At 40.9% G+C, this 17,176-nt stretch overlaps 1 protein-coding gene across 2 annotated transcripts in view; it reads left to right on the forward strand.

Moving 5' to 3' along the window:
* The first annotated feature begins 2,603 nt into the window (after window positions 1-2,603).
* The window catches only part of LOC110529712 (disheveled-associated activator of morphogenesis 1), a 124,781-nt gene continuing 110,208 nt past the window's right edge, over window positions 2,604-17,176 (forward strand). The window contains exon 1 of one of the 2 annotated variants that reach the window (XM_036985191.1): window positions 2,604-2,777. The gene's annotated coding sequence lies outside the window, so the exon portion shown is untranslated. The remainder of the gene's footprint in view (window positions 2,778-17,176) is intronic. The other variant, XM_021612170.2, reaches the window with a different exon arrangement.

Here is a 17,176-nt window from a genome sequence, read left to right on the forward strand (position 1 = left end):
AATGAAAACACACCACTATTGGATTTTTTTTCAACATGGTTTAGTTAGAGCTTAGAATCATGTGATCCAACCGTACAATGTTGTGTTTTATCCAAATTCACACACAATGTCCACGGTTGACGCCATCACACTGCCTTATCCCATCTGGACAAGAGAAATACCTAGAGGAATATCATTGACTACAGCTCAGCCTTCAACACCATAGTACCCTCCAAGCTCATCATTAAGCTAAGGAACCTGGGTCTGAACCCCGCCCTGTGAAACTGGGTCCTTTGACTTCCTGAAGGGCCGCCCCCAGGTGCTGAAGGTAGGCAACAACACGTCCACTAGGCTAATCCTCAACACATGGGCTCCACAAGAGTGTGTGCTCAGCCTCCTCCTATACTCCCTGTTCACCCATGACTGCGTGGCCACACACACACGCAAAATTGTAATTATTCACCTACCTCCTCATGCCTTTTGCACACATTGTATATAGACTCCCCCTTTGTTTTCTACTGTGTTATTGACTTGTTAATTGTTTAGTCCATGTGTAACTCTGTGTTGTCTGCTCATACTGCTATGCTTTATCTTGGCCAGGTCACAGTTGCAAATGAGAACTTGTTCTCAACTAGCCTACCTGGTTAAATAAAGGTGAAAAAAAAAAAAAAAGTGGAGTGGTGCACATCCACATCGACGGGGCAGCAGTGGAGAAGGTGAAAAGCTTCAAGTTCCTCTGTGTACTCATCACTGACAATCTGAAATGGTCCACCCACACAGACAGTGTGGTGAAAAAGGCGCAACAGAGCCTCTTCAACCTCAGGAGGCTGAAGAAATTCAGCATTGCACCAAAAACCATCACTAACATCTACAGATGCACCATTGAGAGTATCCTGTTGGGCTGTATCACTGCATGGTACGGCAACAGTACCGAACGCATCCGCAGGACTCTCCAGTGTGGTGTGGTCTGCTCAACACATCACCGGGGGCACACTGCCTGCATCCAGGACATCTACACAACCTGGTATCACAGGAAGGCCAAGAAAATCATCAAGGACCTCAGCCACCCGAGCCACGGCCTGTTCACCCCGCTACAATCCAGAACACAAGGTCAGTACAGGTGGATCAAAGCTGGGACTGAGAGACTGAAAAACAGCTTCTATCTCAACTCCATCAGAATGTTAAATAGTCAACACTAGCCGGTACACTGCCCTGAAATTTAGTCACTGTCACTACCCGGCTACTCTACCATGCACCTTAGAGGCTGCTGCCCTATGTACATAGTAATGGAACACTGGGCACTTTAATAATGGAATACTAGTCACTTTAATAATGTTTACATACAGCTATACCCATTTCATATGTATATACTGTATATTCTAGTCAAGGCCTATCCTGTTTAACTATTGATGTACATATGCTATTCTACCCTACGTATTCTTCAGATATATAGGCAATATGGATAGAATATGTAGCATATCCCAAGACACACACTGGAAGCCGACATTGCTCATCCTCATATTTCTTATTTCAGAATTCCATTAATAGCACTTTTTTAGATTTGTGTATATTATTGTGTATTGCTAGATATAACTGCACTGTTGGAAGTAGGAACACAAGCATTTTCCTACATCCGCAATAACATCTGTGAAATATATGTATGCGACCAATAACATTTGATTTGAAAGACACTATTTGTGGAATAACCTAAAAGCTGTATGGCTAAGAGGCCATGTTGAATTTAAAAACATTTTTTTAGAATAAAGTTTATTGGATAATTATTTTATTTCACAACCCAGCTCCCTTAGTAGAGGTTCTTGTAGACAGATTGCATGATCAATATACAGTTTTTTGCTATGCATTATACATTTCTTGAAAATTGCAGGTTGTGAAAATATGAAATCAGTTGATTAGCTTGGCAATAAATTGACTTGAGATAGTAACCAAGTTCTACAACTACTTTGGTGTTGTTACTGACTTATAAACAAGAACATACTGTCACAATATTGAGAGCAGATAGCCTAACATAAAAACATGTTGCTTTATTGATTATTATAATAGGCATTTTAGCCTAGGAATTTTGATAAACCTGGGAAAATGTATCAAAAGCCACAACAGAAAGATATAGCAGTGAGATGATTCGATTAACCTGTCTCGGGCGCCCGGTTACGCGTGTTGTTGCATTCGTTTCATAACAGGGCTGTCCCGCTCAAAGCCCACGGCTAAATCGGCTCAAAATATGCTGCCTTGTTGACAACATTGCCGAGTGGCGCAGATTACTGATCGATTTGAGAATGGTGCTCCTCACCGTTTTTGCCCGTTCACGTCACGGGCCATAGACCGGCGCCCTGCTGCTCAGCATAATCGAATCCGCCCAGTGAAGCTCTTCAAGGGTAAATAATATCATGTGTTTGTAATACTCACGAGAGAAAGCTAGATGGTAGCATTGGCCAACTACAGTTCCCAGAAAACGCTTATCGCTATAAGCATGCACATTGGCTTTTTGATAATCGCAAAGGGGATGATGTCACTGGGACAATCTCTATTGAATTCTCCTCGCGTCCTCTCTCCTCTCTTATCTCCTCGCCTCCTTATTAAACCCGATTGGAGGATAAGGTCAGAAGGGCGGGACCTCTTTTTTAAAAATCCAATGGCTTTTGAGTAGGAGGCGAGGAGAATGCCTATGCAATTGAGATTATCCCAAAAATACTGAGTCTACCGGTAGCTTAATATTAAACAGTACATTGTTTGCTGGGAGTACTTGTGGATATCATCAGAAAAATGTGCACCCACACGAGGTAAGAATGCTTTTGGTGCAGACTTTTGAACGAGTTTCTTGAATACGCTCATCATCCGTGCAGAACCTTCGATAGGCCCCTTAGAAATTCTATTGTGCTGTTTGTCTTGCAGAAAGATGCAGTGACACCGGCTAGAGTGATCAGAGACAACTGCATTTAGGACGCATTTCCTTCTGTTGATGTGTAACGTGGTTACATCCTGCGTATTTGTTGTTGCTGTGTTAACTTTTTCTATACTCTTATTTCCACAACTTGTATACCTAGTGTTGAAGTTCGACGCTCAGGAGAGCCTCTGTGATCAATTGTTTATTATCAACAGTTTCGATGTCGTTCGAGTTGGCAAAGCCTGTCAGTAATTTGCAGGTGCTGTTTGCATCTCATGTAAGATAAACACCCACGTAGATAAACGCCTACTCAATTGGTTTAGTAGCTGTAACGGGCTAATTTGATGCTCCATTAGCCGTTACAGGTTAGGTACTGTTTGGCGTAGCAGAGGAGACTGGTACATACCGGTAGTTAGTCCGGCTAGCTATTGGTTAACTATCTGCATTGACCCTTTTTAGTGTTAACTCTGACACGCTGACCAGACCGGACACGTCGCGTGCGCGAGCGTCGCTAAATAAGTGTAGAAATCCATGTTATTCAATTATTGCGCCAACGAGCGTCTGCGATGCCAAGGGCTAAAATATAAGTAATTCCTATTTCTGACGCAGATCGAGCTGAAAGTCCTGCCTCTCCCATCTCCTCATTGGTTTATAGAAGCAGGTACCCATTGAAAGACAAACTTTTTTGCTGGTAGTCGTGGTAATACTATGAAAGCTTAGATTGATCACCATATAAGTTCAACATGAAAAAGCTTGGAAGGAGGAGTGATGACTAGAAACGATTCGGTTGGCCGTTTTATGTGTGGATTAATTTGTCAGAGTAGAGTTCAGGGAAAACAACCTTGTGCAGTTCAGGTAAAATAACAAGTCAATGTTTATATCACAGGACAAATTAGCTAGCAACAGCAAGCTAGCTAAATAGGACAAATTAGCTAGCAAGTGCAAGCTAACTAGCTAAATTGCCATACATGTTTAATGCTTTTTGACCTGTCCCCAAATTAATGTCATTGGTTCAGAGTTTGTTTTGATATTTTACCCTGCGTGTCGTGGTCGCATTTGGTGTAGGGAGACAAAATACATTTATGCACGATGGCGCACGCGTGCAGCCGGTTTGGGTTCCGTGTGACTCTTCACATGCGCTGCTTAGTATCTATCCTGTTGTCTAGTCACGTGCTTTCGGAAAGTATTCAGACCCCTTGACCTTTTCCACATTTTGTTACTTTACAGCCTTGTTCTAAAATTGATTTCAAATAATAATAATCCTCAGCAATCTACACACAATACTCCATAATGACAAAGCAGAAAAAAAACAAATTCCTTACTTACCCAGCCATGAGATCAAAGGGATTGTCCGTAGAGCTCTGAGACAGGATTGTGTCGAGGCACAGATCTGGGGAAGGGTACCAAAACATGTCTGCAGCATTGAAGGTCCCCAAGAACAGTGGCCTCCATTATTCTTAAATTGAAGAAGTTCGGAACCACCAAGACTCTACCTAGAGCTGGCCGCCTGGCCAAACTGAGCAATCGGGGGAGAAGGGCCTTGGTCAGGGAGAACCCAATGGTCACTCTGACAGAGCTCCAGAGTTCCTCTGTGGAGATGGTTGTCCTTCTGGAAGTTTCTCCCATTCTGCAGCACGCCACCAATCAGGCCTTTATGGTAGAGTGGTGAGACGGGAGCCACTCCTCAGTAAAAGGCCAAGTCAAAGTCCAGACCTGAATCCAATCGAGAATCTGTGGAAATAACTGAAAACTGCTGTTCACAAATGCTCTCCATCCAACCTCACTGAGCTCGAGCTGTTTTGCAAGGAGGAATGGGAAAAAATTTCAGTCTCTCGATGTGCAAAACTGATAGAGACATACCCCAAGCGACTTACAGCTGTAATCGCAGCAAAAGGTGGCGCTACAAAGTATTAACTTAAGGGGGCTGAATAATTTTGCACGCCCAATTTTTCAGTTTTTGATTTGTTAAAAAAGTTTGAAATATCCAATAAATGTCGTTCCACTTCATGATTGTGTCCCACTTGTTGTTGATTCTTCACAAAAAAATACAGTTTTATATCTTTGTTTGAAGCCTGAAATGTGGCAAAAGGTCGCAAAGTTCAAGGGGGCCGAATACTTTCGCAAGGCACTGTATTTGATAGAGCAGTCTGACTGAGCGGTGGTTGGCAGCAGCAGGCTCGTAAGCATTCATTCAAACAGCACTTTAGTGTGTTTTGCCAGCAGCTCTTCCCTGTGCTTCAAGCATTGAGCTGTTTAGGACTTCAAGCCTATCAACTCCCGAGATTAGGCTGGTGTAACCGATGTGAAATGGCTAGCTAGTTAGCGGGGTGCGCGCTAATAGCGTTTCAAACGTCACTCGCTCTAAGACTTGGAGTAGTTATTCCCCTTGCTCTGCATGGGTAACGCTGCTTTGAGGGTGGCTGTTGTCATTGTGTTCCTGGTTCGAGCCCAGGTAGGAGCGAGGAGAGCTGGCAAAATGCACAAAAGTGCTGTTTGAATGAATGCTTATGAGCCTGCTAGTGCCTACCATCGCTCAGACTGCTCTATCAAATCATAGACTTAATTCTAACATAATAACACACACATGCGAGCCTTAGGTCATTAATATGGTTGAATCCGGAAACTATCATCTCTAAAACAAGACATTTTTTCTTTCAGTGAAATACTATTATATTATATAGATATTTTATCTAACGGGTGGCATCCATCAGTCTAAATATTCCTGTTACATTGCACAACCTTCAATGTTATGTCATAATTACGTAAAATTCTGGCAAATTAGTTCGCAATGAGCCAGGCTGCCCAAACTGTTGCATATACCCTGACTCTGCGTGCAATGAACGCAAGAGAAGTGACACAATTTCACCTGGTTAACAGGTGATTTTAAAAAAGGCATTGGTGTTTATGGTTAGGTACACGTTGGAGCAACAGCAGTCCTTTTTCGTGAATGCGCACTGCATCGATTATATGCAACGCAGGACACGCTAGATAAACTAGTAATATCATCAACCATGTGTAGTTAACTAGAGATTATGATTGATGAAGTTTAATGCTAGCTAGCAACTTATCTTGGCTTCTTACTGCATTCGCGTAACAGGCGGGCTCCTCGTGAGGCAGGTGGTTAGAGCATTGGACTAGTTAATCGTAAGGTTGCAAGATTGAATCCCTGAGCTGACAAGGTAAAAATCTGTCGTTCTGCCCCTGAACAAGGCAGTTAACCCACCGTTCCTAGGCCGTCATTGAAAATAAGAATGTGTTCTTAACTGACTTGCCTAGTTAAATAAAGGTTAAATAAAAGGTGTAAAAAAATTAAAATAGCAAAATCGGTGTCCAAAATGACCGATTTCTGATTGTTATGAAAACTTGAAATCGGCCCTAATTAATCGGTCGACCTCTACACTGTATGTACATATCTACCTCAATTACCTCGTACCCCTACACATTGACTCGGTACTGGTACCCCGTGTATATAGCAAAGTTATCATTACTCATTGTATATTTATTCCTCATGCTATTATTTTTTTAAATATTATTTATTTTTCTCTCTCCATTGTTGGGACGATCCCGTAAGTAAGCATTTCATCATTAGTCTACACCTGTTGTTTACAAAGCATGTGACAACGTTATTATATTTTGACCTGTATGAGATGGAACACGGGATATCCCGCAGATTTTATACTAAAGCTGGCAAGTGTATTCCTGTTTGGTGGACAATTTATTAGCAGAGCTGGAGAAAATGATAAGGCAATTTACTCATGTCTGGCGCCCTACTGAAAGGTAAGTGATCGTCAGCAGCCTTGGATATCTTGGTGTTTTCTGTATACATGTATTCAGCTTATTTTTAGATGGTGTGGTGCATTAAACTGAATATGTTTTGCAAGCCATTTCAGTCTTGGTTACATAAGGGAATAGGCCCAGAGGCCCACAGCAGTTTATGAAATCATCTTGGTATCATCAGTGCAATATTTTATTAAGTGCAGTGAAGGTCAGTAGGCTATTATGGCTTCACGGTTCAAAAAACGATCATGCATTTTATATTCTGTGGTTTTCAGTGATCTTTCATACCTCTAATGGGCATCAGTGAATGTACTATGTGAGATGTAGATCTGTGGCTTGGCATACACCCCTAAATCACCCATGCATGTCCTGTGTCTCAAGGATTGTGTGTAATGGAGTTCGCTACAGTATGCCTTGGTGTGGATACAGATTTCTTCTGAAATATACAAGCCACCTATACACCTCATGACCAAGTCTATGAATCACATGCTAAAAAGTAGTAGACTAGTAAATTCTAGGCTTATAGAATGAGCAGTCACTCGGTGACTAGACCCTGGTATTAAACCAACGAAGGTGCAGGGCTCTTTTTAGAGTGAGGATTATATAACTTTTCTCTATAGAGTCTCAAGGTTCCTCCCCTGAGCACAAAGTCATTGCCACCTGTCTCCATTAATTTCTTCTTCTGACAGACAGCTCATTGGAGATGCTCTCAGAAAGGTCAGGCTCCTTAAAGCCCCTGATTTGACTGTTTTGGGTATTTATAACCAATACCCCTTTCTCCTTATCCTGTGTGCGCCTCTGGGCCAGTCGCCATGGCAACTGGCTCGACCTTGGGAAAGTGGGGAGGGGAAAGGGAGCAATGCGGGGATGCTCTCTCTATCTTCCACAGGCTCCATTCCACTCCATTCAACTGCCTGGCCTTGAGTCGTAGGGCTGGATTAGCCGGACAATAGCAGGAAAATCCATCTGCAGTGACTGCCTCGCTTAGTACTGCTTCTGTTCAGAGACTTTGCTCTGTTTGGTTCCCTTGTCATTTATGCGAAAGGAGGAGGAACAGTACAATAAAATTGTGTTTTCATGCCCCGGTTTACATAAGAGTGCAGGTCACGATTTCTGCTCTAACACTGAGGGAGAGCATCTTTGGGAGAATAAGGAAGAATGGGGGGCTCTTATTGAAGTTCATCGTGTTGTTGCCACAGGGGATTGCTACCGAGATATTATTTTCAGTTATTTCAAAGAGATTGAACTGAGATTTTGTATACTTATATGGCAGTAGTTTTTAAAGTAGCGCTCAGGAGCCTGAAAGGGTCCCCAAAAATTGTGTACAACAACATCACGTCATTGTTCTCGATCCCCCATATCGGGTGCCTAAAGACAGTCAAAAAAAGAAAAAAATAATTGTGGTGTCCATGTTGGGCTCTCTCCGCAACATCATTGGACAATACTGTGCCGACCTGATCCCGCCTCCCACTTTAACCTTGCAACCTTATTGGTCATAATTCCACCTGCCAATCAACATTGTCCATCAGTTCGGTTGCAACAGGGGTGTTCTAGTAGTTGCATGCATGATCTCATGAATAGTATGGCAAGCGAATGTGATAATGTCATTTTATACAATGGAAAAGTTATACTTTTATATGTTGGTATAAAAATGTTCTACTCCTTGAAAGTTGTGTATTGATTATAGCATATGCCTCATGATGAATTATGATCACTGGCAATCAACAGCTGCAGGGTTGCCCATTGGATAATCCCATATCATGGAATATGTGTGAAAGTTTATAAAAACTAGGGGCACACATGGGATTATTTGTTTTGGATGGTTGACACAATAAAGGTAGAGTTATATTTTCTTAAAGTAGGTGAAAGTTTGCAGTATACATTTCTCAATCACATAATAGTGTCACGTTATGCGTGTTGTCACGATTCATGAACGGTATAAATGGATGGACGTGAACCTTATAGTCTATTGTGCAAAACTTTCCTAAAATCGAACAAAATACACCAGCGATACCATTTAGGAGATACAGGTTGTGAGCATAGTGTTTCTGATCTGTTTGACAATCATCTTGCAATGTATTTGTCTGGCTACAATGCCATCTTTCCAGAGAAATGCATTGAAAGAGTAATGAAACTACCGAGGTTTAATAGATTAGAAAACATTTGAACTTATGATGCATGGATTTGATCGCTGTATTTTCACTGTTATCAAAATAACTAAGGCTAAGGGCATGCAGCCAGGAAAGGCATTCACGACATGACAGGGATGAGCGTGCAGATCTGATGCACTAAAGGATGCCGGGTTAGAATGTTTCTCCGCTGGGAGAGGACTGTAGATGGTTTATTGCATTATGCGTCAATGTATGCATAATGTAATTAAACCATCTACAGTCCTCACCAAGTCCAAAATGAGAGCGTTTAAAAAAATAATGAGAGAATTTGACATTTAAATTCATAAATGGATATTTCCAACAATGACTGATAAAACATAGCGGGGGCTACAAAGTGGACTTTCTAATGGCTACTCCAGTCTATCATTGTTGATCCTGGAGCCAGAGCAACAATGCTCTCATTTCTCAAAATGTGGATGTTTGGGACATCCACTTTCATAATGTATTGAGACTTTATGAAATAACAGTGATACTCTGACACCAGAGTTGAGAAACCCTGATAAATAGTGGAACATTTCTAAGTGATTTAGCAGGTGATGTATGGCACTACTACATCTGACTGTACCATACTATGGTGTTTGGTACTACAGCAGTTTCAGAGGACCAACATTGTGCAGGCCCACCATACAGTATGCGATAGGACCCTGTTGGCAATGGAAACAACAATGGGCCTGTGTGGCTGTTTGAATGTCTCTTTCTCTGCACAGTGTGCTTCACTTTGGACAGACAATGGCTTCATTTAGCGTCACTTATCCACTGAGTCCCTGTCTGTCACCAGGGTGCTCCCACCACACCCTGCCCTCACCCCGTCTCGCCTCGTCCACTTGGGATTGACGGGTCAGACACTGAATTGACCACACCTGACCCTAAGATGGGAGAACACTTTAGGGATACTTCGTAAACAAATCAAATTTAGAGAATATATTGAAACAATGGTTTTGCCTTGACCAAGACACTTAACCCTACTTTTCTCCAGGGTGCTGTACTACTATGGCTGACCCTGTAAAGCAACACATTTCACTGCACCTATCTTTTTTTGCCTGGATGCAAGCATATAAGGAATTTAGCTCATCTGGTACGCTTGGGTCACTGGCAGCTCATGGTTGGGTTTCCCTTTTATATTCTGTGATTGTTGGATGTGGTAGGGTTTGCAAACCCTATCTTATTCCTGTATTGACATTTCCAGTTTGTTGTCTTATTAGTGTCCCGCTCTTGAAAGTGGCAGCTCTAGTCTCTAGCTCAGTGCAGATGTTTCCTGTAGTCCATGGCTTCTGGCTGGGATATGTACATCATTGTGATGATGACTTCGTCGATGCACTTTTTAATGAAGCCGGGGATTTATGTGGTAAATTCCTCAATGCAATCAGATGAATCCCGGAACATATTCCAGTCTGTGTTAGCAACACAGTCCTGTAGCTTAGCATCTGCTTCATCCGACCTCTTCTGTATTGAGTGTATAACTGGTACTTCCTGTTTTGAGTTTTTGCTTGTAAGCAGGAATCAGGAGGATAGTCAGATTTACCAAATGGAGGGCGAGCAAGATCTTTGTATGCGGGGGAGGGAAAGATTTGTTTACGTCTCTGTGTGCGGGGTAAATGTGATCTAGATTCTTTTTTTTTTTTACATTTATTTTTATTTTTTTTATTTTTTATTTTTTTACAGCCTCAGTTGCACAGGTGACATGCTGGTAAAACTAAGGTAAGAGGGATTTCAGTTCCAATGTATTAAAATGACCGGCCACTAGGAGCGTCACCTCTGGATGTGCATTTTCTTGTTTGCTTATGGCCCTATACAGATCATTAGGTGTGATTATTAGTGACAGCATCAGTTTGTGGTGGTAAATAGACAGCTATGGAAAAATATAGATAAACTATTGTTGCGTGTCACATGCATGTAGTTTTTGTGGCCCCAAGATGGAGACGGGCTAGAATTTTTGGTAAAACTTGCCTATTTGGTTAGTGAACGGTCTTGACCACTGTCAATGTCTGTCAATAGGCACCACGCCCATGTTAATGCTGTACATGACATATGAGCCAGTTACTTTTGTATACAGTACAGAACGTGGAGGAAAAGTAGTGTAGTTCTGGAGGAAAAGTAGAGTAGTTCTTGTCTTGTTCTCCCTTTTCCATTTTGTTTCCCTCCGATCACGCTCTGTTCTTCTTTGCAGCTAAAATAGGATTATGCACCAAGCCGGGTGACTGTAATTACCTCTGATCTCTGCCCCGCCTCACCCTCCCTCTCTGCTATTTTCTCCTCCATCTCCCTCATTTTTCTCTTCAATTGCACTGTTTGTTTGCATTCATGTGGAAGTATCATTATTACAAGCTCTGCAGGAGAGCTTAGCTCAACTGAGCTGTTTTATCTGGACTCTCCCAGCAATTTAGGCCTAGATTATATTTGCGTCTTTTCTTTTGCCATTGTTTGAAGCTATCGACGAATATGTCTTGAATTACTGATATCATTTTACCCCTATTAAATGATGCTATGAAAAGATTACCCCCAAAAAATATATTTTAGAAATGCTGGTATTTGATTTTCTGAGCTGCATGATTTTGCGTCTTTTCTGCAAATTGGTAGTGCGGTTATGAATTTCCTAAACTTAAACGTGTACATGCGTGACTTATTTGCCTGGCTACCCAAACCCCTTCCGCTGGCCAAACTCTACGCCACGCCCAGGGACGTTAGTTTCTTCTCTGCAATGAGTCTTGATCTGAGTACCTCCCCGACTATTACTAGAATGGGAATCCATTCTAGACCCTCTGACTGGTCCCAGAAACCAATGGGTTGGGCCAGAGCAGAACAAACTTGGGTAAAGCGGCGTTTTGAAAATGTGTCATTGGCTTTGATACTCTTGATTGGATCATCTCTAACCAATCTCTGACTTTGTTTTGTACAACACCCCTCGTTTGACTCCCCACAAACGACTTCAATGATGGCAGTCTCCGACTGAAGTATGTAGCGAACAATACATGCAGTGGAAGAATTCGGTTTGAGTCGTCATGCAAATGAGATATACAGTTCCTTGCAAAAGTATTCAGCCCCCTTTGCATTTTTCCTATTTTGTTGCATTACAACCTGTCATTTATTTTTATTTGGATTTCTATTTGGATTTTTATTTGGATTTCATGCAACGGACATACACAAAATAGTACAAATTGGTGAAGTGAAATAAATTAAAACAGAAAAGTAGTGGGTGCATATGTATTCGCCCCTAAATAAGATCTGGTGCAACTAATTACCTTCAGAAGTAACATAATTAGTTAAATAAAGTCTACCTGTGTGCACTCTGTCACATGATCTGCCACATGATCTGTCACATGATCTCAGTACATATACACCTGTTCTGAAAGGCCCCAGAGTCTGCAACACCACCAAGCAAGTGGCACCATGAAGATCAAGGAGCTCTCCAAACAGGTCAGGGACAAAGTTGTGGAGAAGTACAGATTAGGTTATAAAAAAAAAAGATCTGAAACTTTGAACATCCCACTGAGCACTGTTAAATCTAGAGGTCGACCGATTTAATTGGAAGAAGGTACTCTGGTCAGATGAGACTAAAATGTAGCTTTTTGACCATCAAGGAAAACGCTATGTCTGGCACAAACACAACACCTCTCATCACCCCAAGAACACCATCCCCACAGTGAAGCATGGTGGTGGCAGCATCATGCTGTGAGGATGTTTTTCCATCGGCAGGGACTGGGAAACTGGTCGGGATGATGGATGGCGCTAAATACAGGGAAATTCTTGAGGGAAACCTGTTTCAGTCTTCCAGAGATTCGGGAGTGGGATGGAGGTTCACCTCCCAATACGACAATGACCGTAAGCATACTGTTAAAGCATCACTCAAGTGGTTTAAGCCCAGACCTCAATCCAATTGAGAATATGTGGTATGACTTAAAGATTGCTGTACACCAGTGGAACCCATCCACCTTGAAGGAGCTGGAGCAGTTTTGCCTTGAAGAATGGGCAAAAATGCCAGTGGCTAGATGTGCCACGCTTATAGAGACATACCCCAAGAGACTTGCAGCTGTAATTGCTGCTAAAGGTGGCTCTACAAAGTATTGACTTTGGGGAGGGGGGGGGGGGGGGGGTGAATAGTTATGCACACAAGTTTTCTGGTTTTTTTTTCTTCCTTTTTGTCTTGTTACTTGTTTGTTTCACAATAAAAAATATTTGGTATCTTCAAAGTGGTAGGCATGTTCTGTAAATCAAATGATTCAAACCCCCCCAAAAAATCTATTTTAATTCCAGGTTGTAAGGCAACAAAATAGGAAAAATGCCAAGGGGGTGAATACTTTCGCAAGCCACTGTAGCCGTAGAAGCATTTTTCCAGATGAGCCTTTACTTTGAGTAAAATGTCTGCTGCTTGGTAGAGTTGTATTGTTTTTGTCTTTTCCTCTTGAGGCCCCTTTACCTTTCTCATTCTCTATGGGCCGATGGGTCAGTCACCCTACTCCCAAGTCCTGAATAGAGGGAGATCTTAATTTATGGGAGTTGCCGTGCTCAAACTCCTGGTTATGGGGGACCTTGTATGTGTCCAAAAGAGCTCTTCTCAAGTCTTTGCTGCTGTTTGGTGTTAATTAGCACCCTAAGGACCCAACCCACTGTTTTGCGCATTAGCTTGCAATTTCAATAACCTTGTGGAGGACGTGGACACTCCAAGTTCAAATGGGGCTTTTCCTAACTTCCATGGAGGCAGAGATTCTTCAATGGCCCCCTTCTTTCAATCTGAGCCTCACCAGATGTTCAAATTCATCTCTGTGAAATGCTTTCTCGCTTGACACGATCAAATAAATGACTGGTTCTGAATCTTTTTTGGCGTTGATGGAGCAGTTCGGAATTTGAAATTCCTGAAAATGGGAGTAGGCCTGGGTACTTTGGAATGCCTTCCATAAATTTGCTCAGAATTCTGCAACTCCTGATGTGGTAAATAATTGCAGTCTCTCCCTCGAACCTTTGTAAACAGAAACTTATTGAATATCATTAACATATTACGGCAATTCCACAGTAACTGAATTGTGTCCAATCAGATTTTTCACTTAAAAATGTATACCAAACAAAAAACATTGATTTCAAAGTTTATCAAACCATACTGAAATATGCACAAGTACTACTTTAACCATTTACAGTGAACATTTCAAAAAAATAAACATTTACTGGAAGAACTGTACAGATGTAACGTTTGGTAACAGAATTTCAGTAAAATCTCCCTGTTTTTTAATATGACCACATTTTTCCTAAATATCTGCCCCAAATTAAGTTTCAAAGATGGCTGCAGAAAGATTGGGGTGACACCTTTTACTTTAAAAAAAATCATGTTATTGAACTACATTAAATGAAGTGGATTCATAAGCCTTAACAGTATTGTAGTAATGGCATTCTATCATTTGTAGAATCTCTACGTGCATTATTATGGATATTAATGTCATTCTCTTTATGGTGATGTATCCTAAATAGGTACACAAAGGCATACCTATGCAATATCCTCCTTTGTATATTTGGGTATTCTATAACTAATTGGTAGGTCTACCTTTACTTGTTACTTCTGTGAAATTGTATTACCCTTACGAGGGAGAGAAATGTGAAAATATGTTAAACTTACACAAGGCAAATAATATGTGAAATATGTGTTTATTTGTTGGCAGGGGTCTCTACTTCTAATACTTTTTAAATACTTTTTCTGCTGATGTTTTCTAAGACCTCTTTTCCATCTGTTTGACCAGAAATCAAAGCCTTTGCTTATTCCTAATATTTAGGATGCCATCATTTATACAAGATATAGACTCTTAGCTAATATTTGACACCAGATTTGACATGCTCCTATGAACTTGGTGCTCAAGGGTCCTTTTACATGGAAATGACAGTTAGTCTTGGAAGACTAGCCCTCGGTGGGCTCAAAGAGATCCTACTAAACAAACAAACAAACATTTAGAATTTTGGACAGCGAATGTAAGACAATTCAACCAGTTCGAATCCCAAAATACTTCACCAATCTGTGTGGATAGAGCAGGCAAAATAGTTGTTTACATGCGTGATGGACAAACAAGTGTAGCCTATGGTGAAAGATGTGACTGAAATTTTAAGGGTGGGGAGAGAGCGAGAGGGTTGATGAGCAGGCTTGACGTGCTCGCATCTTATGACTTGAATTAGGTCCACAGAATTATACCTAGGATGAGTGGCTTCAATGAAGGAACTTTTGAATGTCTTTTGCGCTAACAGGCTTGAGCTAGAAAGGTAACAAGCTTGTGTGTGCAGAGTGGCACCAGAATTAACACATCTTATCTTTTTTTTTGTAGTTTATGCTTCGGAGGTAGCCTAAACACGCACACACATCTGCAAAGATTTTCAGCTTGCAGGCAGACGCTGGAATACATTTCTGAGTGACAGTGAGGGCTTTGTATAGGCACGTTGTTGCGCTTTTTGTGGGACTAGAAAAAAATGCCTTGATCGTAAAATAAAGTTATTAAGCGGTTTCCATGCTTTTAATATAACGGTTCTGTTATTGAACAGTATGGATCACTTTCGTTCCTGGTTCTGTTCCTTGATAAAAATATTTTTGGTTCTGTTTCCTGAATCACTTCCAACCCTTGATAGAATTAGTGTTATTTTTGATACTTCTGTCAAATGTGTCTCACGGATCAAGCCTGTCCATCAAGCCTGTCCATCAGTGCAGCCGACCCCTTATCATAGTGCACACTTACTCATTGCTCGCCTGAGTCTGAGCTGCATCATGTTGGCTCCCCACTCCGTTTAGGTATGTTGAAACTGTTAACTACTGTTTGCAAAACAGTGTCCGTAAAGACTACAACACTTTACAATGGAAGATGGTGATCAGCGACAAGTGCTTTTTGAGTTTGGTTTTTGGTTTTGATTGTATTTTTGTATTTTATTTTTTAAAACATTTTTAACATATTAAAAGTTTTTTTAATAGAAATTCCAACCCCAAAATAGTGAACATTCAATTGCCAAAACAGAAAATATTCCATTGTCTCTGTCAGGTCCACATTGGGTAGACATCAATAGAAAAATTGGAAATTACTCTGAAATGATACAATTTATATTACTTACTCATTTTTATTAGATTACTTTATCATCTGATCTCTGCTCAGGCAAAGGCAGCCAATACACAAGTATATATTTTTAAACCTGCATATTTAGCTAAAAGAAATCAAGGTTAAGCAGGCAATATTAAACTAGGGAAATTGTGTCACTTCTCTTGCGTTCATTAAACGCAGAGTCAGGGTATATGCAACAGTTTGGGCAGCCTGGCTCGTTGCAATCTAATTTGCAAGAATTTTACGTTATGACATAACATTGTGCAATGGAACAGGAATATTTAGACTTATGGATGCCACTCGTTAGATAAAATACGGAATGGTTCCGTATTTCACTAAAAGAATAAACGTTTTGTTTTCTAAATGATAGTTTCCGGATTTGACCATATTAATGACCAACGGCTCGTATTTGTGTGTTTGTTCTATCAAATCATAGACTTAATTATAATAGTCGGACTGAGCGGTGGTAGGCGGCAGCAGGCTCGTAAGCATTCATTCAAACTTTACTGCGTTTGCCAGCAGCTCTTAGCAATGCTTGCTTCACAGCACTGTTTATGACTTCAAACCTATCAACTCCTGAGGTTAGGCTGGCAATACTAAAGTGTCTATAAGAACATCGAATAGTCAAAAGGTATATGAAATACAAATGGTAGAGAGAAATAGTCGACGTGTCATAATTCCTATAATAACTACAACCCAAAACATATATTAATAATAATTCGGCCGATTTAGTTGGTATCGGCTATTTTTGGTCCTCCAATAACCGGTATCGGCGTTGAAAAATCATAATCGGTCGACCTCTACTTTCAAGTGATATCCTCTGGGTCCACATTGTACATTTTGTTGTATATGTCTGTTACCCAAAATAAATTCAATTCAATACTGTGTACTAATTTAGAACATACTGTTCAGTAAAAACAAATACACTAAGCAACAAATACAGTGCCTTGCGAAAGTATTCGGCCCCCTTGAACTTTGCGACCTTTTGCCACATTTCAGGCTTCAAACATAAAGATATAAAACTGTATTTTTTTGTGAAGAATCAACAACAAGTGGGACACAATCATGAAGTGGAACGACATTTATTGGATATTTCAAACTTTTTTAACATCTCCAAAACTGAAAAATTGGGCGTGCAAAATTATTCAGGCCCTTTACTTTCAGTGCAGCAAACTCTCTCCAGAAGTTCAGTGAGGATCTCTGAATGATCCAATGTTGACCTAAATGACTAATGATGATAAATACAATCCACCTGTGTGTAATCAAGTCTCCGTATAAATGCACCTGCACTG

The sequence above is a fragment of the Oncorhynchus mykiss genome, chromosome 8, assembly GCF_013265735.2.
Source record: "Oncorhynchus mykiss isolate Arlee chromosome 8, USDA_OmykA_1.1, whole genome shotgun sequence".
NCBI classification, from domain to species: Eukaryota; Metazoa; Chordata; class Actinopteri; order Salmoniformes; family Salmonidae; genus Oncorhynchus; species Oncorhynchus mykiss.